At 40.3% G+C, this 26,323-nt stretch overlaps 1 protein-coding gene across 8 annotated transcripts in view; it reads left to right on the top strand.

The window, feature by feature from the left end:
• The first annotated feature begins 6,424 nt into the window (after window positions 1–6,424).
• The window catches only part of EPHA4 (EPH receptor A4), a 270,547-nt gene continuing 250,648 nt past the window's right edge, over window positions 6,425–26,323 (top strand). For 7 of the 8 annotated variants that reach the window (XM_062582330.1, XM_062582326.1, XM_062582327.1 and 4 more), the window contains exons 1-3: window positions 6,425–6,953; window positions 10,433–10,476; window positions 11,462–11,540. The gene's annotated coding sequence lies outside the window, so the exon portion shown is untranslated. The remainder of the gene's footprint in view (window positions 6,954–10,432; window positions 10,477–11,461; window positions 11,541–26,323) is intronic. The other variant, XM_062582328.1, reaches the window with a different exon arrangement.

Below are 26,323 nucleotides of genomic sequence, written 5' to 3' on the forward strand. Positions count from 1 at the left end.
TCAGAATCAATGTGTGTGCATATATCTATGTATATATACATATACACACATACACATGTCTGGAGCTTGTTTCTGCTTTACTGTCATGTTTCCAAGAGCAGCACATTGCCTTGTTTGCATATAGTTATTGAAACTTTGTTTAATGCATGTATGTTGCCTGAGAACTGATGACCAAATAGGTTTACAATTCAGAGTGCCGGTGGAGATCTCAGGCACTTTTGACATGCTTTTTGACATACAATGTTTATTATTCAACCACTCAGGCAATGTCATGAAAAACCATAATAAAACTAGGAAGACATATCACATTTGACCTTTGCTGAATAATTTAATAAAGCTAGCTTGATACACAAATATGAAAGAGCAGTTGCTGATAAGAGCAAAACTATTGCTTCCTTGTCTGAGAATTGGAAACAGCTCAGAAGCTTTATTAACGATTCAGTGTCTTTGTCGTCAGTGAAGTTTGTCCCTTAGGCCATTAACAAATGTTAAGCTACTTGTCTCTTCCCTCACTCCCCTCCTTTCAGCACTCAGACTGATATCTTTTCCTGTGCCGTCTATAATTATAACACTATGTTCTCAGTTTTTCTTATGCCTCTGAACAACTATCCATATTTTTTCTTAAATACTTCATTTATTTTTCTCCATATATATTTACATTCATATATGATCTCAAATGGATGTATCACATCTATAAAAATTTAGGCTTTTAAACATGACTGGTGCATGTACCTTGCACATTTAACCCATCATAGTTCATAATTCTGTAATTCAGAGATGGAAAGATTTTCTTCAGAGTCTCACCCTTACATGAGTGCCCCTGGAGTCATACAGGACTAAATTACAAAGTTTATGATGCTTTGGAAATGCTGTTTCAGTCCCTCTGCGTCTAGTCCCACAAAGGGATGTCAGCGGCTGAGAGACCCTTGGGCTAACGGGGATTATCTACTCTGAGCCCCAGCATAATGCTGGGTGCCAAGTTTGGCGTGGTTCTTGCCCCTCGGTTGATCCTGTTAACCAGCATTTGACTAAACCAGCTTATCAAGGGAGCATCGCCTTGACCTCAAGCGCTGGAATTTACACCGTTTCCCGGGTTTTCCTCATTCCTTGCTGGCTCCCTCCACTGCACGTCTTCCCCCGTGGCTCTCTGCCTCTTCTCCACAAGGACTGGCCAACCTGATTATTATTTTTTTTCCCCCTGTGGCCATGCAATGTAAAGGGTTTCTCTTCAGCCTGCTTTCTCCGAGCACGGCGACCGCTCGGGTCCCTGCGCGAGGCCCATGCACGCGCGCGGGGCTCGCTCCCTCCCGCAGAGCTGCCGGCGCTCCCCGGGCGGACACCACGCGGGCTGGGCGCGCTCCGGCAAGGCGACAAGCCCCCGCGGGCTGCGAATCCTGCGCGGCCCCAACGCTTCACTTGGGACCGCGCACAATCTGAGGGCAGCACAGAGCAACGAGGAACATCAGCAGCTGCAAGAATATCAATATCCACTATAGCAATTTTGAAAGAGTACCTTCCTGTTTTACTTGAAAAGCAAGAGATTTTCAAAACATAATTTTTAAATGGTAAGCCTTGCCTAGTTTAAAGTGGATATAACGAACACATGTAAAAAAAATGACAGTGGAGTTCAGATTTTCTTTTATAACCAAAAGGGGTTTCTACCTGTAATATGGCATAACCCACCAGTCAGCCAGGCAGTGGCGTCCCGTGTGGGCAGCATGGCAGCTGCTCCCCACAGCAGGCTTTTGGGCAGCCTGCGGGGGCTTTGGGGGCCATGGCAGGGCACGGGCACAGGGCAGCATGGGGCGGTGAGGCCAGCAGCCATGGAGCAGCAGCCCGTAGGGAGCAGCTGCGATATGGCACCCGCTAGCTGGGGAGGGGGGAGCCCTGAGTGGGAGAAAATGGCTGCTGCTGGGGAGAGAGGGAGCACTGAGTGGGACAAAATGGCTGCCGCTGGGGGGGAAATCCCTGCATGGGACAAAATGGCTGCTGCTGGGGAGGGAGGGAGCCCTGTGTGGGACAAAATGGCTGCCGGGGGGGGGTTAGCTGGGGACACGCTGCAGGAAGAGCAGGTGCTGCGGCTGCCTCAGCACTGCGACACGCGGGTTTTCCCCGAGCGCGTGGGTGAATGCCAGGACTGAGCAGCCAGCAGTGGATGCACGACGGAGCTGTGTGGCAGAGGCGGGCCTCGGTCCGGCCAGGCGCGCGGGGCAGCAGGCCTCACAGCTCCAGCTGGCCTTGACAGGGTAAAATTACCCCATGGGTCTTGGTAAACCTCCTCTGTGTCTGAGGAGGTCATCATGCTGCGGGAATCGTTGCCTGCCTCCTTTGGACGTCCTTACCTGTGCCACGTAAATACCATATATATTTATAAGGCCTGGAAGGAAGATGCCCACCCCCCCAGTTATTTCTGCCATTACATCCTAAAACTTTAAGTGAAAGTAAAAACGGTGCTAGTTAGGATAATATCACAAGCTCTCTTGCAAAAAAGAAACTCGAGGTATTTCATTTGTTATCCTCAAAGTTTTTTTTTTTTAAAAAAAACTTCTGAAATAAACACACATGCGCAGTAGATAAGGAGCTCCATCTTAAGTCCCTGTGTACCCAGGCACGCTCATTAGATTTTGGCGGAAATTTTTAGGTGCTTGAGGGCCAGGAGATACCAAAGATGAGTGAATAAGGGAATCTTGATCTGTGAAATGACAATTCTGTTACTTCTATTCTGATTTTGCTCAAGCTCATCAGCAAAGATTAACCTTGGCAGCTTATTCAGTGACTAAATCTTGATATTTTTGTGGCTTAATTCATAACATAACTGTAAGCTATTGCCCTGTGTTTATATTTCCCATCCATTTCTCACATTTCCAAAGCATACTGATATGTGATCCTGGTAATTTAGCTACCATAATTGGCATTTTTCTAGGGCCAAAAGGAAACAAATTCCTTATCCTCCATACTTCTTTAATTTCTGAAAAACAACAAGTAACATGGTTAATCCTCTTTTTGATCTTTTTACCCCCCCTTTGAGTTTTTCTTATGGTCTTTTCCTTTTAATCTTTTACTTTCTTTTTAATCTTCACTCATTGTCCTCCCTACCCCCCTCATCATTTCAAGAATTTCATGTACTTACATCTCTAAAATGAATTGGACCACTTTATGGAAATAGCTCTCTAGGATCCGGTTCAAAGCACTATTATGTACTTCTAGCTGTTTAGGGGGCAGGGAAGGGAGGGAAAAAAAAGAGAGTAAAGCCAACTTTAAAGCAGTGTTTGTGTAGCCTAGCAGAACATTAATCTGTTCAACTATGTGTAAAAGCAGTCCACAGAGACACCTGACTGACAGTGAAACTAGGCTGTGTTAAAGGAGCAGAGGAGTGAATGAGCATCTCTCCTTGATTTGTGGTTGGGTCTCATCATCTGACTCAGTGCAGGTGTGTGCAGGCAGGAGCATTTCAGGAAGGGCAAAGCAGGGCAGGACAGCTGGGCTCAGCAATTTGGCACTGAGCTGCTCTCTATTCTCCTCCCAGTACCTCTGAAGAAGCTGGGGATGAAGTATGTGCTCCCTATGGTTGGTCAGGAAGTATGGTGGTGGTGGCAGCACTGTCCTACCCAGGAGCAGACCTGGAGGCACTGTCCAATGGTATGTGCATTCCTTGCTTTGTAGTTTTCTTGTGCATACGTATCTAGTGCCTTTAAACTCTTCCTCAGGTGGGCAGCATTAAGGTTACAAATTTCTCTCTGTGTGTCGTCCTTTCTTATGTTGCATGGTGTTTTACTCCATGAGTAGTCCCACAGAAACTGATGCAATATAGTAGCATATGTACTAGTGACTTGTTCTGATGTAGAGTTGCTCCTCCTGTGGGGCAGGTGTGGGTATCTTATGGTATGCTGGAAAAAGAAAGTGTAGAGCAGAATTTGTTGTACCTGGATATGGAGTTGGTGAACTGCTCCTGGCATGAAACCTGTGTATTGCCAAACATGGCCCAGTGTTAACAGAGCAATGCAGCTTCTGGCTGGGCCGCTGTGGATCTGGGTATCTGGAAGATGGGCAGAGCAAGTGCAAGTTTTCATGCCATTTCTCTGTGGTTCTGCTGAGAAGTAAAAGTGACTGCTTAGACACCTGTGAGAGTCATTTCACCCCAAGCTGCAAGTAATAGGCACTGTGTATCTCAAGAAGCAGGGTGCTACAGCTCTGTGTTAAGAGGCGTGGTGAAGTGTGGCACTACATTACTTGCTCATGATGAACCCAAAGCTACTCACTGCAAATTTATTGGTGTGCTATTCCTTTTTGTCACTTGTTTCTCTACTCTGTTGTGTGTTAGTCACCGTCACCTCATTCCCTTCTCCCTGCCCTGCACAAAAGCCCAAACCAAAAATTCCCAGAAACCTGGCCAACATGCTTTTCTCTGGCAGGCAAGAAATTCACAGGGATTATCATGTGTCCAATTTGATTTATGAAGAACTGCATGTGCCTTTTACTGAAGCAGATTCTCTGTAAACTGGTGTGTGTGTGTGTGTTCTTTTTTTTTTTTTTTTTCCCCTCCCTCTCTTTTTTTTAAAAAATACTTTCTGGAAAAGTTGCAAAACATAAATGAAAATCGCTTTTCAGTTACACAGATATAAATTGGGCATAGTTCCTCAGAAGATTTTATGGTTTAATGAATGTATCTTATTCCTAGCTAAACTGATGATAAAGCTTCCCCCCCCGCCCCCGGAATAGGAATAGGTCCACTGATCTGTCCTTCTCTATCCACAAGAATAGGTGAATAAGATCTTTCCTATAGCTTAGTCCTAACCAAGAACAGGATTTGGCATTGCTCTTTATGAGGATTTTTTCTTTTTTTTTTTGCTTTTGTTTCCTCCTTCTCCCCCTCTTTTTAAAGGCTGTTTTTAAAACAAATAGTTAAAATGTGGAGTTAAACATTTCTCCTAGAAGTTGCGTATTCTAAATGTACTTATAGCATAGTCTGCTGCTCGTATAAAATTACAGACTTCACTTTCATCTTTCTTTTTACAAGAAACCCTTAATGACAAATGCAGGCTGTTTAGTGATACCGATATACTGCAATCTTAGCATGTGAATTAGTCATCATACAATCAGTTCAGGGGGTCAGGCCTAAAGAAACAGTACGGAGTTGGCAAACTGCTAGTCGGGTGATGTGCTCTCCACTTCAAAGTCATGGTGCTTACTCCCCAGAATTCAGATCACAGAAAGAAACAGCTGGCATTGTCGTTTGTGGCAGTAAGGACTTTTTTTTCTTTCTCTTTTTTTTTTTCTTTTTTTTTTCTGTAGCAAGATAAGGTTTCACTGCTTTGTAAAACAACAATTTACTTTAGAGTGACCTAGCCTGTAAAACACAATAGGAAGCAGGAATCCACAGAGCACAGCTCTGCTATTATCATGCAAGTAGACATGACCTGTGACAAACCACACTGAAGAAGACTTAACCCCCTTGCTCCTTGTCCAGAAGTATTCGATGTAGTCCTCTTGTCTGTGACAGTCAAGGGTTTGATTTTCCAGCACACCTTTATAGGCAGTTTTCTCTTCTGTTTGGATATTTTTCTAGTGCATATTTTCAGTACAGTCTGTATTTATGGTGGCCTGTAGTTACAGACTATTAGACCTAGTACTTGCATAGACACATTAAAACACTGAACTTCCCAGTTAAGCTTTGAGGCTTTCATATTTGTGTTGAGAGTTAATATTTTATGTTTAATTTGAAGACAGAAGCTGATTGAAATGTCGCATCACTTGGCCTCACACACTTTGAGCCACCTCAGCATTTAGATTCAATGCTGGGGTTTGATTCAACAACTCTTTTTTCCTTTTATTTTTTTTAATTCCAAATGCTGGTTTATTCCATAGGCTGTTTGTTTATTTTGATGGCTTTTCTCTAGGAACTGTGTGGAAAGGTGTCATAAACTGGGCCATCTTGTTGCATAGTCTGCCTGCTTAGATGCCGGAAGAAAACATTTAAGAAGGGTACTTAGGGATGCTTGTCTGAAAATGTGTGAGATTGTTTATATGCTTCAAATGAGAGACAGACTTAAGCACCTTCTTGAGCTGAGTTTTTCTGTCTTCCTTTGTTTTGTTTTTGTTATCCTCCAAACCCTTAAGTCCCACTGGTGCTTTTAAAATCACTTTGCTTGGTGACCTGAGCAGATCTCTTCCCCAAATGCAGTGGGGGGAAGAGAGGGAATTCCACGTTTAAAATGGCCCAGCAGATGTATGTTGCAAGTGTTTGTTCCATTATTTTTATTATTAATAGATTTAACTTCACAGGCAAGGCAGGCTTATCAGCCAAATGCCTCATTATCAAATGACTGAGACCCAAAAGTGCTTAACGGCATTCCTTACCAAAAGAGGCAATGATCACAGGCCAGATCCAACTCCTGTTAAAGCTAGTGAATAGATTCCCACTTCAGCAAAGGGTTGCTTGGGCCCCCAAGATGCTTGCTCCCCTCAGTGTTTTCTGACATGCTTTTTAGTTTCCCAACATGAACCAAACAGCTTTAGCTTCTCTCATCTCACAATGTGTTCTGCAACTTCTGGAAAGGAACCTGGACACAAGGAAAAATGCTACAGAACAAAAAGAGCCACAATACAAACCATATGACAACGCCTATTTCTTCATCCTCTTTGTCATGTTGTTTTACTCTTTCCTGGCGTTAACTGTCTTTTTTGGTTATGTACGCTCGAAGAAAGCTATTTCAAAGAAAGATCCTTACCAGGAGTTCATTGAGGATAGGAACCGAAGTAAGAAGTGGAACTTGACCCGGCCAGTGGTGGTGAAATTTGACTTTGAAGAAGAAAGTATTCTTTGAACTCCTTAAACTAAAATACCCTGCAAAATCTACTGGACTGTCTCTCCTGCCTGCACCTCAAGGAGGATCTGCACATTCATCTCATTTGGCCATGTCTCTCACAATAAGTCAAAGCATTGCTTGAAATAGGTAATGGAAAAAGAAGTTTTTTCTTTTTTTTTTTTTTTTTTTCCTCCTCTCTTAATACATTTGTTGCTGGATTGTAGCTTTTCTAAACATTGGATAAATACTTTAGACTTTTAAAATGGCAGTGAAAAGTGGCCATGTTTAGCTTTTTGTTTACAATTTGGTGAAACAAGAATGGAAATCCATCCTGCATTGAGACTCTGAATTTGTTTAGGACACAAGATTGCTTTGTGTAGATGTACGTACCCACACCAGAGGAATGTTGTTGCTTCTGAGGTGTTCATATCTGGAAATTGGTGTGTACTATCTCTGGGAAGGGCTTCCTTTTAATAGCAGAAAGTGTTTTACCATGCTTAGACAGCAAATACTCCTTAGCATGTAAATATAGAAAAACTCTTGCAGTCCCTCCCCTCAGAAATTAATTTCATATGCTATGGCAAAAGATTCAGGAAAACATCTGCAAAATGTAATTAAAATGCATCTAGTGGAAAAACAGGTTATGTATTCAGTGAATTCAGATCCTTTGCCTTTTCCATCTCTTAGATGTGTTCATTCTTTGCCAGTTTCTCATTTGCAATGTATGTTTCAGTCCTAATGAATAGTAACTACAAGTGATCACAAACCTAACAGAGAAACTGTCTGTATTTGTAGCAAATAATATTTGCTTATTGAAGTGTTGCACAATCTTGACTGAGTTATATTGAATACATGCAATTTTGTCATCTGATTTATTCATTTTCTCCTGTTTAATAAAACAAGTTTTACTGAAAATAATAGAACCTACTGTTATATTAAGCACATATATGTTTCAGAATGGAAAAGAATGATGCTGATTACTGTGTGATATCACTCATGCAATAGCACACGTGCATATTCTTCTGAGACTTTCATTTGTCTTGTCTATTGTCCCTCAGTTTACAGTCTTGTGTAGTAATAGAGGCATTTAGATACATTACGTGGACATCATCCTTCTTGCCTGACAGAAACAGCTGATTTATGGAGGGCTTTATGAGCACAGAGCACACTTTTAGGTGTTAGGTAGGCTCTGTGCTTTATAAATATGCATTTTAAAAACAGACAAAATTTTTTAAAATGAATATATTGGGGTTTTTTATGTTAGCGGAACTGTGATATGAAGGATGTGATTTTTCTTAAATATGTGGTGTTCACGGTAAATTGACTATTTTAGGGATGTGTAGATTTTCAGTTCTTTGAAGATTTAGAAAAAGTTTTTGTATATTCAGCCTGGTTGTTGTCAGATGCTGTTCATATTTACTGATCAGGTATGTTAAGTATTTGTGGTGTGTGCATGAGGCTTACCCTCTGCAAAACCTTCTTCACATGAAATGCTAAAGCTTACTTCCTACATACCAGAGTGAATGTCTGTACAAACAGCCGTGCTGGCTCGGATCATAGGTCCGTTGAGCTTAGTGCTCTGTTTCTGATAGCAGATACCAAAGGAAGAGAACAAGAATAAGCTGATACTTTCTCTTTGGACTTGCCCGGCCTCCAGAGACTTGTTGCTGAGGGACACTCTAAGCCAGAAGCAGTACCCTTTTGTCTAAATGCAAGTGTGGGTTATGTGCAGAATACTGATGTAGAAGTATATGAAAATAAGTGTTTTGAAAGGGCAGAAAATGTTCACAGATGTATTTTTGTTGCATCCATCCAGCTTCAATTTAGATGGTTTTGACTATAGAAACAAGACCAGCGTTGTAGTTCTTGCACAAATCAGCATTTTGTCCATGTTATACGTGTCCTGGCTGCTTCATCTAGAATGTTTGGAGTGAAGAAATGAAACTTGAAGTCATCTGTGTTCACTTCAGGCTGCCAAGTTTGGACTGCATGAAACAAAAATCACTCTTGGTCGGGAGTCCCTAACAGATACGAGCGAACGAGAATACAGAGTTCTGGAAGGCTGTCCTGTGAATGTGTGTGTAAATACTAGTTTCGTTCTGGACAGACGACTTCCTATTTTTATTCTGTAGTCAATGTTTTTTGGTGCTTTGTTGTGTATGATATGCCATTTTAAAAATCTGTCTTGGAAACTCTACTCAGCTAGTGTCCTTTATTTTTGTAAGCTGTTTTAGCCTGATCTGATAATTGCCTGATAAGACAAAAGTCTCTTAAATGTTTTTTTAGCCATGTGCTGCCATTGTCTAGTTTTAAGCTTTTTGGAAATGTTCACAACTCATTTAACAACCAGACCACAAGCTCTTCAATTTCACACAGTATCTGCGTGTATGTGTGTACGTGCCAACAGGACGAGGCTTCTCCCTGTCCTATCTCTGTGCAGGCACCAGTAGGAATGTCTCTCTGTAAATACTGGCCAAGAGGCGTTAGTGACATTAGCCTCTCTTCTACTGTATGTCAAAGCCTATTTGTCCCTTGTCCAGGAGATCTTTTTCATTGGTAAAAATAAAAATGAGAGGTGACACTTGGTGTAGCCACATCCTCAGCTTGTATAGTATTTCTGACTTCAGTGTTGCTATGCTTGTTTGCACCTCCTGATACCTAAAAAGGTGAAGTAGCTGGAGTCAGAAAACCGTTCTGGCTTGTGGGTTTAGTGCAAGTTCTACCCACAGCTCTGGGAGTTGAATGCCCATTCTGGTGGGCAAGGAAGACTTCTGACACTGCTTTCTGTGAGTAGTGAGAACAAGGGGCAAAAGAAGTACCTTGTCACCTTTTCTCCTAGTAAGACACAACACTAATTTCTAATCTTCCCATAACTATATGTGTCTGCCCAGGAAACAGAAGGGGGTGGGCAGAGGGGCTAGGACTAAATACCACACATCATATAGTCTGAAATGGCCTAGGCAGTTGATGCACTGCTTGTGCTTTGAGGCTTGTCCACCTTGTGTTTTTTTTTTTTTTTTTTTTTTTTCCTCTTTATGTGAAGCTATGATGCTTGTATGGTGCTTCCAGGGCTCCCAGAAGCCTGCGAGCTGTAACCCTGCCAGTTTCCTTTATAGTTACTTCTGGCTTTCTGCATGTGGGATGTGAAATGGGAACAAGAGAATCAAAATAACCTGATTCATGGTGTTCCCTAGAAGATGAGATGACTCTTAAGCTATGGACTGTGAAGCATGACTTACACCTCCAAGATACCAGTTTGCTCCAGACAGGGTACTGGAGAAGTTGGAGGGCAATGCAGAGCACCGTAACACAGCCTTAGCCCAGACAAGGGGCTGTAACACTGTAGGAACTGGGAGAAGGAGAGCATGTTTGTCTCAAACCCAATTCTATGTGGTACTAAGAGCCTTTAACTTTAAAAGATTCAGCAACACAAGAAGAGAGGAATTCATTAATTGTCTTATATTTATATTTTATTCTCTCTGCTTACTGGTATTCTGAATGAAGATCAGTCACCTATTTTTGCTTGTTCTTTCTTTCTTACTAGTAAGAAACATGCTGAGGCAGAGTACATTGCAGATCCTGCTTTAGCTTCTCAATCTTTTACTATTTATTATGACTTTTTATAGGGTGCTGCAGCTGATTCTCCACCTGATCTTAGTTTGAGAGAAAGGTGGGTTTTTTTTTTGAGTTATTGTATTGAAGGCTTTACTGAAATGAAGAGATGTTGCTGCTACTGCTTATGCTTTGTGTGTTAATTCTGTAGCACTCCCAAAGCTGCCTGTGAGAAAGTCTGCTTCTGAAAAACTCATGCTGATATGTGGTAGATTGCTCTCATATTTTATGAGTTTGTGTTTGTACACATTTTAGCATATTACTGTCTCTCAATCCCTGAATGTCAAAAGTATGTCAGATAAGCAGGACAAGCTAAAATGGTAGGTATTTTGAACTGTCATTTATGCTGGTGTAAATGTAGAGTAATTGGATTTGACTGTAACTTCTGAAGTTTCCATCCATGTGAATCTTAAATTATGTGTCTATCTTGATCACACACAAATGTGTGCATACACACCTGCCTGCCCTCTACAAATGAAACATTCAGCTTCCATATAGGAATCTAAAATACTGACTACATGGAACTAAGTTTTCCTGAAGCCTGTAGGCAGCTGTAGACATTAAGGGTGTTTACTTTGTTGTAATTATTCGTGCATGGAGAACTTCATGGCAGTGACCATTGCTGCATTCCAGAAAAATTAAGTGTGCCTGAGTTAGAGCAGGCCTAATGCTCTGCATGTCTCTTACCTTCTTTTCTAATTAGCATGTCAGATTGTGCAGCCTTTCCTCACTTCATCTGTGATATGCTTGCATGTGTAAACAGAGTCTGACACTATGAAAAAGTCTTCCCTCCCCATCAGAGAAAACTAGAATTGTTCAAGTGTCTTCTGGCCTGGATTCAGAAGAAAAACTTCAGTATAGACTGATGTATTCTTTAGCCATGTGCATGAGTTCAGTGGGGCTTGGAGAGCACATGCTTAAAATTAAACACATGCCTCAATGTTTTCCTGAGAAAACATGCTTCCCTAACCCTTACTAGCTGCTACAGTATCTACTATGAACTTAAAACAATCAACTGAAATAGACTTTTTTTTCCTTTTTAGGAGAGGGAGCGATGTGTAACAGGGAATCCTTTGCTGTGCAAGAAGGCTTAATAAATTGGTAGAGCTCCTACTGATGCGAGTAAGTGAATCCTGAGGGTTTGTTTCTAATGAAATGAATGTGAGCTTTCCAGATACTGCTCCCCCCACCCCCGCAACAGAATGATGTATGAGAAACCTTCAAATTGTTCTAGTTATTCTGAAAAACATCTGATGCTGCAGTGAGAGTTGACTGGCAATTGGTTGTAGTGTGACTGTACACTACCTTCAACTTGTTTTTTAAAGTCCTAGCAACAGAGCTGCCTTTTCAGCCTGGGAATGCTATGTGACCCAGCACGTGAAACTGCATTAAATATAGCTGCCCTTTGGCTGTGACCCCTCCCCTTTGTAGATTTGCTTTCATCCTGCAAGTTGAAGGGGTCATAAAATTAACACGGAGATAAAAGATTCTGACAAAAAGGAGGATACACAGCTAGGTATCCTCGTGTGTATGAGAAGATATTCAATGAATGTTCACTAATCCAAAAGAGAATTGTACTTTTCCTGCTTTGTTCTGAAAGCTTAATATGTTGTGCTGGGGTGGTTGTCTTTATTTTCTGCACTAGCACTTAGCATGTAGCGATGATTATATGTAAATGACATCATTTCCACTTCACATGCCCTGATGGGGAGCAGCATTGGCTGTCTAGCAGCTCGGCTGGCATGGCTGTCAATAGCTTATGGTGAATGTTTTGCTATCGTTGTCTTTGTCGTCCTTTGCCTTGAATCATTGAGGTGCTCTCAATTGGTAAATGGTGCTCCTGTCAGGGTCATGTACGTACCAGGAAAGGATCAGGCCCCGTGGGCAGAAGTACAGAGAATTTCACAGACAAATACATACCTGTGGTATGGAAAGGACATGACAGGCAACGGCCTACTGAAACAGAGCTCAGGCTTCTAACATGCTGAATGCTTGGTCCCTGACTTGGCAAATCCTTAAGTATTGCTCTCTGTGGTGGTTTTGACAAATCAATGAATTCAGCTCTGTAATTTATTTGGAGGGGGTGGATGAAGGAGGGGGAGGAAAAAATAGGATCTGTTTGGCATAATGCTAAGGCTCTAGCATTTTTTTTAATAAACTATCTTTAAATGGAGCTATACCTGTTTTATTTCCAGTGGTGCATTTTTACTGATGAAGTCTTTGAAACTCTTTTGCTGTGCAAAAGCACTACATAATCGCATAAACGACTTAGAGCCATGCAGCACTGCATGACCATTTAAAGTACTAGAGATGACTGGAAATATTGGTGAAACATTTTCCATTGCTTCTGTTTCTTTTTTCCTTCTTCCTGGCACTTGCTGATTCCTCTAAACTTTTGTGTTTTGGGGAAGGAGTTAATTGCAGTGGAGTGGTACTGTCAGAGCCTCTCTAGGGTTCCCACTTGTTTGCTTATCGGTGTTAATCCTAATGGGCTTGAGGGAGAGGGAGTGTAATCTTCCCTCAGCAGTGAGTGCTATTAGCATGGCAGGGTTTCTCTTTGCAGAGGAGCTCTCTAGAAAACTGCAAATCTCAGTTTGTAGTCATCTGAAAAAAAAAAAAAAGATGACCTACTGAATCGTGAAGCCTGGGTCTTGAGCAAAGCAGAATCTCTGTTCTGCCCCTAATTGCCCTCTTGTGTCAGCTTTTTAAAAACCCGACTGTTTTTCTAGCTTTCAGTAGTAGCCTTTGATTTGCATGCATCTTCATGTGTGCACAGAGCTTTGCTTTCACTGCTACAGATCGGGATGTCGAGGATATAAACCAACTTTTTTTTCTCTAGCCTTATATTGATACCTGTTTGGATGCATAGCTCATCTAAGGAGGGTGTTAGCCAATTAAGCACAGCAGAGGGAGGCTGGTCATAATAATGTAGTTCAGGCCCCTTGCGGGATGGGTGAGTTAGAGGCTGGGCTCCCTGTGGGACTGGGACTGGCTGCTGCCCTCTCCCACCTGCTGGAGCTGCCCCTCTCTCCTGGTGGGCCCCATGGTGTAGAAACCCCGAGACCCTTGGCTTAGACTTTTAGGTGAGGGTTAAGATTAAATGGATTCCTCTGAATATACAGATAAGGAAATAAGTTTTTATTAGACTCTCATATACATATTAAACTCACACACACACACACACACACACACACACACACACACACACATTTCTCATTCGTGAAACTGCTTGACTGCAGTCAACTGAACAAAATAAAACATTCCTCATTTCATCCCTCTACCATCTGAAGGATGATTGTGTTATTTGGAGTCCTGTTCAGTGTTTTAGGTTTGAGTGAAAATTATTGTGAGTGTGTTGTGCCAGCCCTGAGCTGAACTGTTGTATAGTGCAGAAATATCTTCCTTTTGCTCAGGAGAATTCAGTGGCTGGAGTCTTACAGAGTGAAGGAGATTTCTGTGTGATAGCATTCAATAGAACTAGAAGAATACATAAAATCTTACCCCTTCTAATGATATTCTCAACCACTCTTAAATACTGTGTGACTTGCTGTGGTAACTTTGGTGCACTCTGAATATTTTGCTGTCTTGTATATTAATGCTCTTTGTGTGCAGTGGCAATATCTGTTCATTTAGATTGTACAGCATCCCTTATAATATAATCACAAATGTTGGCAGAATCCTGATCTCTCTAATAGTCCAAAATTTTCAAGCTCCCTGAGTGGAGGAAATCAATTTACTGGGCCTATTTCTGCTCTAATTCACAGCAACGTAAATTGTGCATTACTGACATGAAGTCTGTGGAGTGATCTTATGGGGGCAGCACAGCTGAACAGGGAATGAAGAATGCCATATTTTTCCTACAGAAATAGTTTTTCCTTAGTCTTTAAGTTTACTGCTGTATGAGGAACTTCTGTATTGCGCCGCTCACAAGCTGGGCAGGTTGAACATGTGTGCGCATAATATGCGAGAGACTCAGCTCTTGCTGGATGAAAAGTCCTTTGAGAGACATGGCCTAGCCTTTCCCAAGCATCAGTACAGAATCAGCAGTGTGGACCATTGCCCCAAGATACCTTCAAAATTGCTGTCTGGGTATGAGGCAGCTTGGGTTCATGACCACTAACAGGGCTTATAGTAAGATAGGTGCAAGCACAGTGATTTTCAGTTCTTCTCAGCAAGGAAGTCAGAGGGAGCTGGGATCCCTTCTCATTAGCTGATTAGAGTCATCTCTAATCAGCTGAACAGCAGACCCTGAAACCAAGGTGAGGCTCTGGGCTCCCATTGCCAGCTGAGTTTTCATTTGAGTAGGAGTCTGGGGGTCCTGCCTTACATGGGTAAAACTTGGTCACTGAGAATCTCGCCTGTCTCTTGCTTTCCCTACCACATGAAACCAATAGTCTTGTGAATGCCAAAGTACCTTACTACAGCCTTGGATGCTTGAAAACACATTTACGGCATTAGTGACACTTTTCTGAAAAAAAATTGGATGTTTTCATGATGTTACTGGTGTTTACCTGTTTTATGCAGGTCATGACACTAATACTGGCCTAGATGTTTCACAAGAAGATTGTGAAGTCTTTTGTAAATGCTAGGTTGTATTGCACTTATGTAAATCGCTTATTCCCACCTTTTGTTTTGGATAAATTATTCCTTATTTCTCATCCTAAAAAAAAAGGGGGGAGGGAGGGGGGAAAGATCTCAGATTTCTTTACCAGAGTCATAAAAAACCCCAGCAATCAAATGAATTTATGAATTTTTCCTTATTTTTTTTCCACTTCTTGTTACATCTCAACTTTCAAAATTTCCAATGGAATGAACTGTACCAGGCCTGGAACGGTCAGCTGTCTGATTCGTGTATATTGCAATAAATGGAAAGTTTGCATGTTATGTATTTTGTTCTGAAATTTTTGGCACTTTGCAGAGGGAGGAGATATAGGACAACATGTGTGAGACAGTGTGGAGATTACAAATCCCGAGCATTATCATTTTGGCTAATGGACTGTAAGTGAAGGAGGAATTTGATCTGAGTTTCGTATCTATGCCAGATCTGTTGTTGATTATTAGATCTGCATCAGTGTAGACCCAAAATACCATGCTTTATAAATATCCTACTACAAGCATTCATATAAAATATAATGGACATAAACCTCTAAAGATTTTTATTTTAGTAGGAGTATTTCATTTACTTTTATCTGCCCAGATCTACAGTTGCTGCAAATCTCCCTCCTTTTACTGGAGTTGATACTGCTTCCTTGATTTACACCTAATGTTCCTAATGTGCACTTGTAAGAAACTTCCTTCACTTCTTTTTACTAGACCTGAAGTACTTTATGCTGAATACTGTAGACTGCATGTGGCCTTTGAGGGACTAAAGGAAACATCCGATCATGCCTTCAATTTGTTCTTGTTTTTTCCATAATATCTTCCAAAAGCAAGTATGATCCTTTATTCTTTCATCTGAATTTACAATGTGGTATTATAGGAAACAGAGTGACAGCGCCTTCATCACCCTAGAAGGTAATTGTTGTTTTTCTTTTTTTTTTAATAAAAAAAAAAGAGAGAAGACTTGTTTTGTTTTTAAAAACAACTGAAAATCCTTTTTAAGCCGGTCAGTAAACAGGACACCTGTCAGCCAACTGTGTGCTGAGTTTCTGTAATTTACAGAAAGTCTGGTCATAAAATGCTTAAAGCTTTGGGGACTTGGGTACCACCCAGTGCAGAACAGATTAATTTCATGGTGTTTTTCTGCATTTGCGCAAATTAAAAGTATGAGAGTCTGTGCTTAATTTATTTGAACTTCTTGAATTAAATTTCTTCAATTAGCTTTGTGCTCAGGTTCAGTCACTCAGTGTTTTCCAAAACTCTCCAAATACCTCCAAGTGTAATGCCAGTCAATATACAGCCCTTTCTCTGCCTGCATTCCATTAGTCCCTGATGCAAAAGGATTTGTTTCGGTGACCTCTGTTCAGCACCAGTTTTCTCCACTTGGATGTTACCCTTGTTTGTATGGGTATGTTCTAATGTTCATAGATTACATGTTAGTTGCTGCATGAAATGGTGATCTCAGGGTACTTTAAACTTGTGTTCAGCACTCTCAAACAGTTTTGATGTTTTATGTTGGCATCAGTGTCTAAAGAAAGAACTGTGGCTTCGGGAATTGTTGCTCATGGTTGCTTTGGAGAAACTGCTCTTTGATTAACAATGGGAGATTCTCTGTGATTCAGTGTAATTTAATTCAACCATGTTTAAATTTAGCTGAACTTGTCCAGATCTCTCTGGAATTCTTCTCTTGCTCCTCTTTCTCTTCCTTCTAGTGAGAACTGGTAAAAGCGTTTTGATCTTTATTTATTGTTTTTATGGTAACTTTCTACAGGAAAAAAAATACCTTTCAAACCTGATGCAAAATGGAAAGCCCACAAATGGAAAATCTTCTGCTGAAAAAAAGTAGCAGTAACAGTAGTTTGGTGACTCAGAACTTCTTGAGTCACATCTCCCCCTAGGCTGTAGATGTCCCTGGATGGAGTTAGGCTGCAAAATGGTGACTTTGCCTGTAACAAGTTTTGCCATTTATAAAATGTCTCCTTAAAGTTTCCACAATGATTTTTGGATTCCATCCAGCAGAAATTATTTTAACTTAAAGTATCTCCCCATTGCTGGGACTACACAGGAAATGACTGATCTTGTTGACAACTGAGTGTCCTAAGATGCAGCTTTGGGGTTCTCTTATCATTTTTGCCACAAAATCAGTTTTCATGTTTTTTAAATTTTATTTTTTTTCCCCTTAAGTCAGTTAGGATGGAGCTTTGTCTGCTCTGCATTTAGGAGTCTAGCTAAAGCTAGTCAGTGGTGTGAGACAGGAATGTCCTGAGAGAAGTTAAACTCACTTGTCTTAAGCAGTTATTTTAAGATTGATAAATCAGCTCCTAGGATCCCTCTATCCACTAAACAGTTTAATATCTCTCTATTTCCTTTTATCAACATGATGAAAGGAATTCTTTATATAAAAACATAAGCAGCAGTGTATAGCACTTAGCCTCATAAAAATTACCTGCTTCTAAGATTCCTTCATAGTAATAAGATATTCCTTTATGTTCTAAACTGAATTAAAAATTAAAATAGTGGCTATTTGGAGAACAGATGCTGAAGAGGAGAATGGCTTCTTTTCTCTTTTCTGTGATCTGGAACACTGTTTGCACCTGCTTAGTTCTTGAGGGATGACAGCGCCTTCTTAGTAAGGGAGGATCATTTGCTGTGTGTCCAGGAGCTGTTGCTAGTTTCATACTTCTTCATTCCACCAAAGTATTACTTGATAAACTGAAGAATATCTTGAAGTTATGATTAGCTTTGTCTTACCTGAACCCATGTCAGTCCATGGTGTGACCAAGACCAGAGCAGAAGATGGTCTTAATTGACTGGTGCAATCTGTTGACAGGAATCACTTGAATGGATCAGCCCTGTGGTGCTTTAGGCCAAGTAAAGACAAGTTGGAATGACCTACACTTCCTAAACATTTCAAAATTTCCCCCCAAATTGGAAAGCAGCGCTTTTGTTCTTGCTGCCTTTCCTACTCTAGTTCATTGTAATTATACCACTTTCTTTGCCTAAGTGAAAGGTGGGAAGGTGAAAGCTCGGTAGTATTTGGATTGATTTTGTAGACGCCAAAAATATAGTATCCGGGTCTTCTGTATTCATTTTATAAAGGAGACTGTTCTACAACATTTTTTTTCTTTTCCCCAGAGACTGTGTCTAGCTCACATATATAACTTTTCCATTTGAGAACTAATTCATTTTGGTTGAGTAACTCATCAACATTTAGTAACAAAGAATCATATTTCCAGTAACACTTTCCTTGTTATAGAAAATGAGAATCAACTGTTGAAGTGTGGTTACTAAATCCAGTTACTTTTCACAGAGCTTTTTTTTTTTTTCTTTTTTTAAAGACTCAAGAGGAAAGAGCTTCCTGTGACAATACAAAATGCTTTAAGTAAGACTGATCTAGCAACAGGATTTTAGTTTAGAATCTGATTGTAGAAATGCTATTGCTCATTTTTTTAAAAAATTTACATATCATGAAAAAATTTCTAATATGAGAGACAGTTCAGTTAATGGAGGAAGATTTATGAAACTTCTCTTTAGGAACATTTTTAAAAACAGGTTAGACAAACATGGGCTCTAGCTAGACTGGAGGTTGGGGATGGACCTCGGGAAATCCTTATAGTCTCAGATTTGCTGTGAGCCATGTAATCTCTTTAGTCCATCTATGTAATGCAAGACTGCAGCTGGTTTCAATTAAGAAAATTGTCTTTACACTGACAGGGCTTCAGTCCTTGATTCAAGGGCAAATTCTGTCACTGAAGAACCATACACAGCGACTAGTTCCCTGCAAATGAGCCTGGAGTCCAGTTTTTGTCATCTGAGCACCTATCTGGTTTCTACCACCTGCTACTTTTCTGTACAATAGAGAAATTTCAGTCCTTGTCCTCTCCTACCTGTTTTCCTTTCATTTGCAATGACAGAGGTTGTATGTCTTCCTCTGGTTTTCATCCACCTGAAAGCTGCTTGCCTGAGTTTCCTCCTTTTCACAGTTATTGCTGACCTGCTTCCCAGTGGGACGCAAGGATCCATTTCTTTGAGATCCAAAATTTGGGTATTTGATCAGTTTTGGATGAATGATTTCTGCATGCTCTGCCTCTTTGCTCTTGCTTGAGAATCGCTTGCTGCAGTTCTGTTTTAATTTCACACTCTGTCCACTTACAGTCAGGCAATACTTCAGCAAAATCAATTTATTTCCTTCACACGCTCTGTGGGACATGTTTCTGTTGAATAACGTCATGTTCTTTTTGTGATTTTTGTTGCTCCATTCTTCAGAAAAGAAGGGAGAAGGTGAAGACCTCAGGCTTTTACATTTCTCAATTGTCTCCTTACTTTTCACTTTAACTCTTACTACTTGTCTTTCATTATTATACCACCCAAATGTGCTCAGGTCAAAAGGAAGTACTTTGCCCTTCAGTGTTTTACACTCAGGCCCTGCTGCAGAACCACAGCTTGTCACATCAAACTCCTGACACTAGGACTCCACATCTTTTTTTTTTTTTTTTTGACTGTCTAATGTTGTTAGTTTACATACCAGGAGAATGTATACAAAAGGAGAGAAGCTTATTGACCCATTGAGGCCTGCTCTTATTAACCCTAAAAAGATCTTATCAACTAATCCATCACCATTGTGAACTTACAAGTTCGGTTGGTAGCTGTGGCCTCTGGTTTCTTCCACAAACATGGATCCAAGTCTCCTTTGAACTGACCACTATTACTTACTTTCATTGCTGCATATGTCAGTTTGCACATCTCAGCTACCTGGCAGGGAAATAAATTTTGTCTGCTCTGCTTACAACAGCCCCATCTTTAACTTCATTTTCTCTTCTGCTCTACAATACTAACTTAATTGAAACAGCTTATTGACATAAATTTGTCAGCTTCTTTAAATGCAAGTATGCCGTGGTGCTCGTGTAGTCAGAGAAGCTATATTTGTTTCTTGAGATGACTTTGGTGTATATGAGTATAAATCTTTACCGCAGAGTCCACCTGAGTTAGCTGTGCTCCCAGGAATCTCTCTTCAGCTGAGCAAGCGAGAGCAGCTGCACGGGCACACAGTGCACGAGCTGAGCAGAATAACTTTATTAGCAGCTATCGTCTCAGGCTCTCGGGGCTGATCCAGTCAAAGCAGGTTTGAACTCTGTCACATCTGTGTTTTTAGGCCATTTATCCATTGCACTCAAACCTCAGTGATTATTCCAGGGAAAGGTGCAGTGAAGGAAGACCAATAACTTCTCTCTGTTTTCTCCCATTAATTCTGCAATGCCTGACACCTTCTTAATTTACAGAGCCTAAACAGGAACTATGTTTCCTGGGGGAAACTCACTGACGTGGTAAACCAGTGGGAACCAAATTTCAAGGAAAAGTAGTGGAAAGAGTTCTGTAGCTCTAAACTATTTACGCCTCTGCAAAACTGGCAAAACAAAAGTCTAATGAATGTCAGTTGCCTTAAATCAGGGCTAATGTGTCTTGAAGGACTGTTCATACCTTATCTGTGCTGACATCTGGGCCAGATATTTTAGCTTGCTTTAGCTCATGTGAAAAGGGCATAGCTGCATCATGCCAAAGTAGGCATCGTAAGATTCAAGTAAGGATCTGGCTGCTTGATTTTTACTTTTGCTGGTTACTGTGCATTGCATTTCAGTATTTCAGGCAATATGTTTCCTATTTCCATAGCTGTTTATATTTAAAACAATCATATCTCAGAGCAACAATGTGTACTTGCTTTTTAAAATATTTGTCTTGATATATTTCCCAATTTCTGGTCCTGGCACATCAAACTCAATAGAACATATTCTGGCTTTGGGAAGACGAAATCAGCCAGTGATGTAATCTGTGTAATTGATGTCTTTTTTCCTTCATGGCTCCACTGAATTCACTGTTCTTTATATTATCTCTCATAAATTCAACTGTAAAGGACAGACAGTGCAAGTAACTTTTGGAGTTTAGGCTTTCATTGTGTTTTACATTTTTAAGAAAATCCTATCAGTGACTTAGCTAGAATATAAGTCAATGAGAAATAATGGTTGTTCCTTTAACCTGCAAATCTAGCACCAATGTCTGCCTGTCAGTCAGTAGAGATGCATGCATTTTTAATATGGGAAGGCATCATGGCTTTAAAGAACTGTTTTGAAACTAAGCTATTCTAAATTAATTGCCATACACGATTAGCAGGGATATCACTTACCTTCACACATTTGTATTCCAGGTGCTAAAAGAATTGTATGGCTCAGATGTAGCAAGTTGAACAAAGCAGTTCTTGCCATTGAGTGACTCGACTGAGTTTGATATGTCTTGGGAATAGCTGAAAAACTTTATTATGCAGCAGCTGTTACATCTTGGTACTGGTAGATTTTGGTACTGCAGATTCTTAATCTGTATTATTGCCATTGCAATTTACAGTTGATATTTACACCTGTATTGGCAAATTCTGGCAGGGAAGCTGAGGGACTACAGAATGTCCTGCCCAAAGCTCTCCTGAAGCTGAAGAACTACAGAAGGTCCTGCTCAAAGCCGTACCTCCAAGAAATGACAAGCCTGTCCTGTTGTCGTTAGCGCTAATCTTTATCCATTTTGACAGGATAGCTTTGGTCATCTGAATTTTCAGCTCATCTCCTTTGTGCTCTCAAACACAAAAGTAAGATATTGGCTACCCTGGAATGACTCTCACTCCTTGTGGTGAACCCAGTATATACAGAAACTGCTAATTGACAATGATGAACATACAAAGAAAATGTGGCAGTACATCCTTAAAGTAATAAAAAACATAGTGAAATCTTCCTTTACTCTATCTTATCAAAACTGTTGTTCTATTGCCCATGTTAGATAAATCTGTTCAACAAGCTCATTTTTACTTATTTTCAGCCCTTTTCCGCTGTTGACATTGTTGTAACATCGTGCTCTTAATATTTGCAAGAGTCTGTCCCAAGACACTGAGAAGATACTGCTGATTACGGAACCATTTAATTATGTAAGACCAGCTCTGCTATTGGAAACATGGAAGTACCTCTCTCTGGTCTTGGAGAATAGGCCCTGGTCAAGAATAGAGTCAAAGGAATAGATAGTGTTTCTCTACTACAAACACGCTGTGTTTCTTTGTGTTCATTACGTTTTGTTGTTTGTCATACCTCTGTGCACACAAAAAATGGAGCAATCCCTTTTCTGTAAGGAGCTAAGACCGTCTTCTTAGCAACTGCCATATTCTGTGACACTTTAATCCTATGTTAGTAGCCTAGGATTTTATGGGAAATGATGAAAAATATTTAAGAAAAACAGCAGCAAACAAATAATGCTTAGCAAAACTGTTTTTTTAATTGGCTGGAAGTCAAAGGAACAGATGTCAAACTTATTTTCTTTTCCTTTGTTATTTTCCTTAGGAAAAGTCCTAGTGTACTCTCTTCAGACAACTAAGAAGAAACAAAAGTAGTGTTCAGGCCAAAAAAACAGCTAAACTCATTGCTAAAATGGCATAGGTTTGTCAAACTTCTAAGACTGCTAAAGGAAACTGAATCTTCAGAGGCTATACTGGAATGGAAGAGCAGTAAATGAATGAATCAGTGGTGGGACTGGTTAGTGATGTTTGAATAGGCACTGGTCATGTAGATGTTATCATACATTTACTTTCCACTTCACGTTGCTAGAAGCTGATGCATGATAAATGGAAATTGCTTGTCTTGTTTAGACCCCAATAATAACCAGGGTAAATGCTTTCAAAGTCATAGGTGACTGGCCACATGTGGCTCCTGTTGACTTCAGTGGAAACTGCATGAGCTTCTGGGGTCCAGACTTGGTTCATCTTGTTTATGGGAGTGTGGAATCTGCCTGTTCTGCCTTGTATTAGTCTAGAAACCACAAAAAGGCGTTCTCCAGAAGTGGCTTGAGAAAACAGCCACAGAACTATTGTAATTCAAAGCTAGGACAATATTCAGGGTCAAGAATAGTAATAGCATGAAGGATGGAAATGAATGCAGGAAAATGGATGTAGTCTGGAGACTAAATACGTTGTTACAGATTCAGCCCACAATGTGTTAAGTTTGAGCAATCACACCAATGCCATGATCTGTAAGGCTCACTTATTGCTTCTGATATAATTCCAATGAGATTTGTAACAAAAAGTGGAGTTATGGAAAAACATTGTTAGAACCAAATTCAACAGGAACAGTGTACAGAAAGATGAATTGTATTTTAATCATGTTTAGACATTGACGAAAGAGCAATGTGTATTCACTTCTCCTCACAGCGTAAATCTGCAGAGTCCATGTGTTCCTGTTAAATGGGACAGCTCACATCCTCTCATTTTGTTTTTTGTTTTGTTGTCGCTGCAGGCTTTGAAAATAAATGCGTGTGCTGTGAGGTTTTGAGTAGAACATATACTACTGGTGTAATTCAAGAGTGACTTTAGTACGCTTCCTGACCCTTCTCCATCTGATCCTGGCAACTGATTACAGCACACGGTCAAACTTATCTCTGATGCTTGACTAGTCATAAACTCCTCTTTTTCTACAAGCAGAGAATTCTGGGCTAATTTAATCTGAGCATGGAGTATACACTGCTGGCTGTTCTCAGAAAGGAACAGGGGAAAAAGTCAGGTAGTTGGAAGTTACATTTCCTCTTTCAATGAGACCAGCGGCCTCATTGTAGTGTGTTCTGATACTGAGGCTTTTTTTTTTTTTTTTTTTTTTCTTCCCTGAATTGGCCTTCAAATTTCCAGTGACCAATCTGTCAAAGGACAGCTTCTTGGACTTTAGGATAGGATTTTCAAAAGAACTTCACATTGGCCCAGCTCTGTTCTCCTGAAGGTCAATGATAATACTTCTGTTGATTTTTGTGGGGAGCACAGTTAGGACCGCTGAACAATTTAGTTCTAGTTTAGTTTAGGTCTTAAAGTTTTTGTGGTTTTATGATGACAAAATAGAGGTGTAAAATGCTAGCATTTACTCTCATCTTTCTTTTCACTTTAGTGCTCTGGTGGGCTGTTTATTTTCAGCTTATTAATAATTTCTCATTGTAGGGTTAACTGGGAATTTCTTTCTCAAGTTGTCATGACAAACAAAAAAAAATAGAGTTGCAGAGAGCTTTATCCTGTATCTTTTGTGCAGTGCAAAACTGATAGAATCAGATCCAAAGTGAGGAGAGAAGTCAATAGGAGTCTTTGCATTGTTTTAACTGAACTTTGGATTGGCATGGGTCTTGTAAAATTAAGTTTCCAGCACAAAAATTCCATCAAAATGATGTTTAATGTTCTTTAGTGTCAGATTTTCCTGCAGTATGACATGGTAAAACCAGAAGATTATAATGACTTTTTTCAGTGATAGTTAAGTGTCAGATCCAGCAGTCTTTTACTTATTTATTTACTCCATCCTCGTTCCTATAAAGAGTAGCAGATTTGCACTGTTTAATGTGAAGCTTGAAGACAAAAGGGGTGGATAACAGAACCAAGATGCTGATATTTAGTAAGCCATTGAGATGTGGGTGGAAACAATTAATTCTGGTTGTTGGGCTGGAAGACTACATTGTGCTTGTATACTTCTCCTGGCTGTACACTTCATTAAAAAACAAACAAAAAAAACAAAACAAAACAAAAAAAACCCAAAAAACTCTTAGTATGTGGCTGGGAAAAGGATTTGATACTCTGTTTTTACTCTCTGCTCTAAAGGCATTTGGAAGGACTTTCAGATAGATACTCTGTGTACGTTGATAAATTTATTTCTTGGAGACAGCAAGCACTGTTGTTCTAGGCAGAAAAATGGCCTTGTGAATATCATAGTGTGAGGTTGTGTTTACACCAGGACTCTGACTATGGGAGGCAGAGGAGTGACCACTCCTTCTGGCATCCTTTTAGCCTACACCACATTTCAGACGATCTCATTCCAAGCCCTGGCAACACTTGTGCAGCTCCACAGAGAATATTTTCTTGTCTTAATTTTGCTGATGAAACAGGAAAGAGTGGATTTTGCCTCAGTGGCTCAGATGTGCTGGGTCTGTGTTACTAACAGAAGGGAGGAAAAAAAAAGCATAAAACTGTAATAAGCAATTCACAGCCCCCTACCCCCAAGAATTAAATCCTTTTCTAAACCAGCAGTAGGATTTTAGATATCTTTCCTGCCTTTCAAGATCTATTAGTAGAGAATTGCTTTCTCTAAGGAGTGAGCTTGTGCTCTGTGGTACAACTTGTATCCTTCTGCTGAGATGATTTGAAAGCCAATGGTCCATCTGCATTAGCAAGTTGCAGTGGTATGATGTAGTGCCAGGTTTTAAATGGTGCGGTGAAGTCTGTGGTAAAAGGTGTTTTGCCTTTAAGCATAGGTGGTTTTGGTCTGTCTTGGAGCCAAACATGATGTATTTGCAGTAGCTAAGTAAACTATCTCTGCCACCAAAGCTCATGATTGTTCTCTGCGCCCCTGAGTTATGAGGTGCAGGGGGATACCTTCATTTGGTTTCTTGAGTCAAATGGGTGCTGGCATGGCTGGCATGTGACAATTTGATAAGCCACCAGAATTCAGTTGTGTTTAATTGAGAGGACCCAACTGAAACAAATCCCTCTTAGAGCTGCAACAGAGTTGTTAAGTGTTTATATAGGTTTAAACACAATTGTAAGTTAAATCAATATACAATGAGATAGTTGGTAATGGTTCTGGGCAACCTGCTGTAGCTGCTCCTGCTTGAGCAGGGGAGTTGGACAAGAGGTGTCTCCAGGGGTGTCTCGAAATGCCAACGATTATGTGAAGATCCCACTGGAAATGTCTTGGGATTCGTAAAACTTTTGTAAGTGTCCCTGTGGCTGTTTTGCTACTTGCTAGAATATTGCGAGCAGTAGGAGTCCAAAATGGGTATGGTGTATACTGCAAGATCACCTGGAAGAATAACCAAAATATAGAAAACATCTGTTGACAATAGGATTTTTCAGTTCAAGTGATGTTTTCATGGATTTTTTTTCTGTGGCCAACATGACTTAATTTTTCCTGTATGGAAAACACTAGATCCTTTGTTGGTAAATTTTTAAATGACTTAAAATATTTACCATCAAAAAAGCCTAAAATGTTTTGATTAGTTTACTCCTGTGTCATGGACAGTTAGGCATACCACTTCTGTATGTATTATGTGGTTCAGGGGAACCTCTGCTGAGGACTGAGAAGGAAATTTCTGAAGGCATAGATAGGCACTGAACAGTTTATATTTGAGTAGCTGATTAAAGTTGATGCTAAGGCATTTTAACTTTACAGAGTGTGTATTTAGTGGGAATGCAACATGATTGTGAGCTTGCAGAAATGGTAACTGTTCTAAGTGTCTTGGAAAAAGTGGAGATGGACTGCAGT

This window comes from Rhea pennata, chromosome 9, assembly GCF_028389875.1.
Source record: "Rhea pennata isolate bPtePen1 chromosome 9, bPtePen1.pri, whole genome shotgun sequence".
Classification (NCBI taxonomy): Eukaryota; Metazoa; Chordata; class Aves; order Rheiformes; family Rheidae; genus Rhea; species Rhea pennata.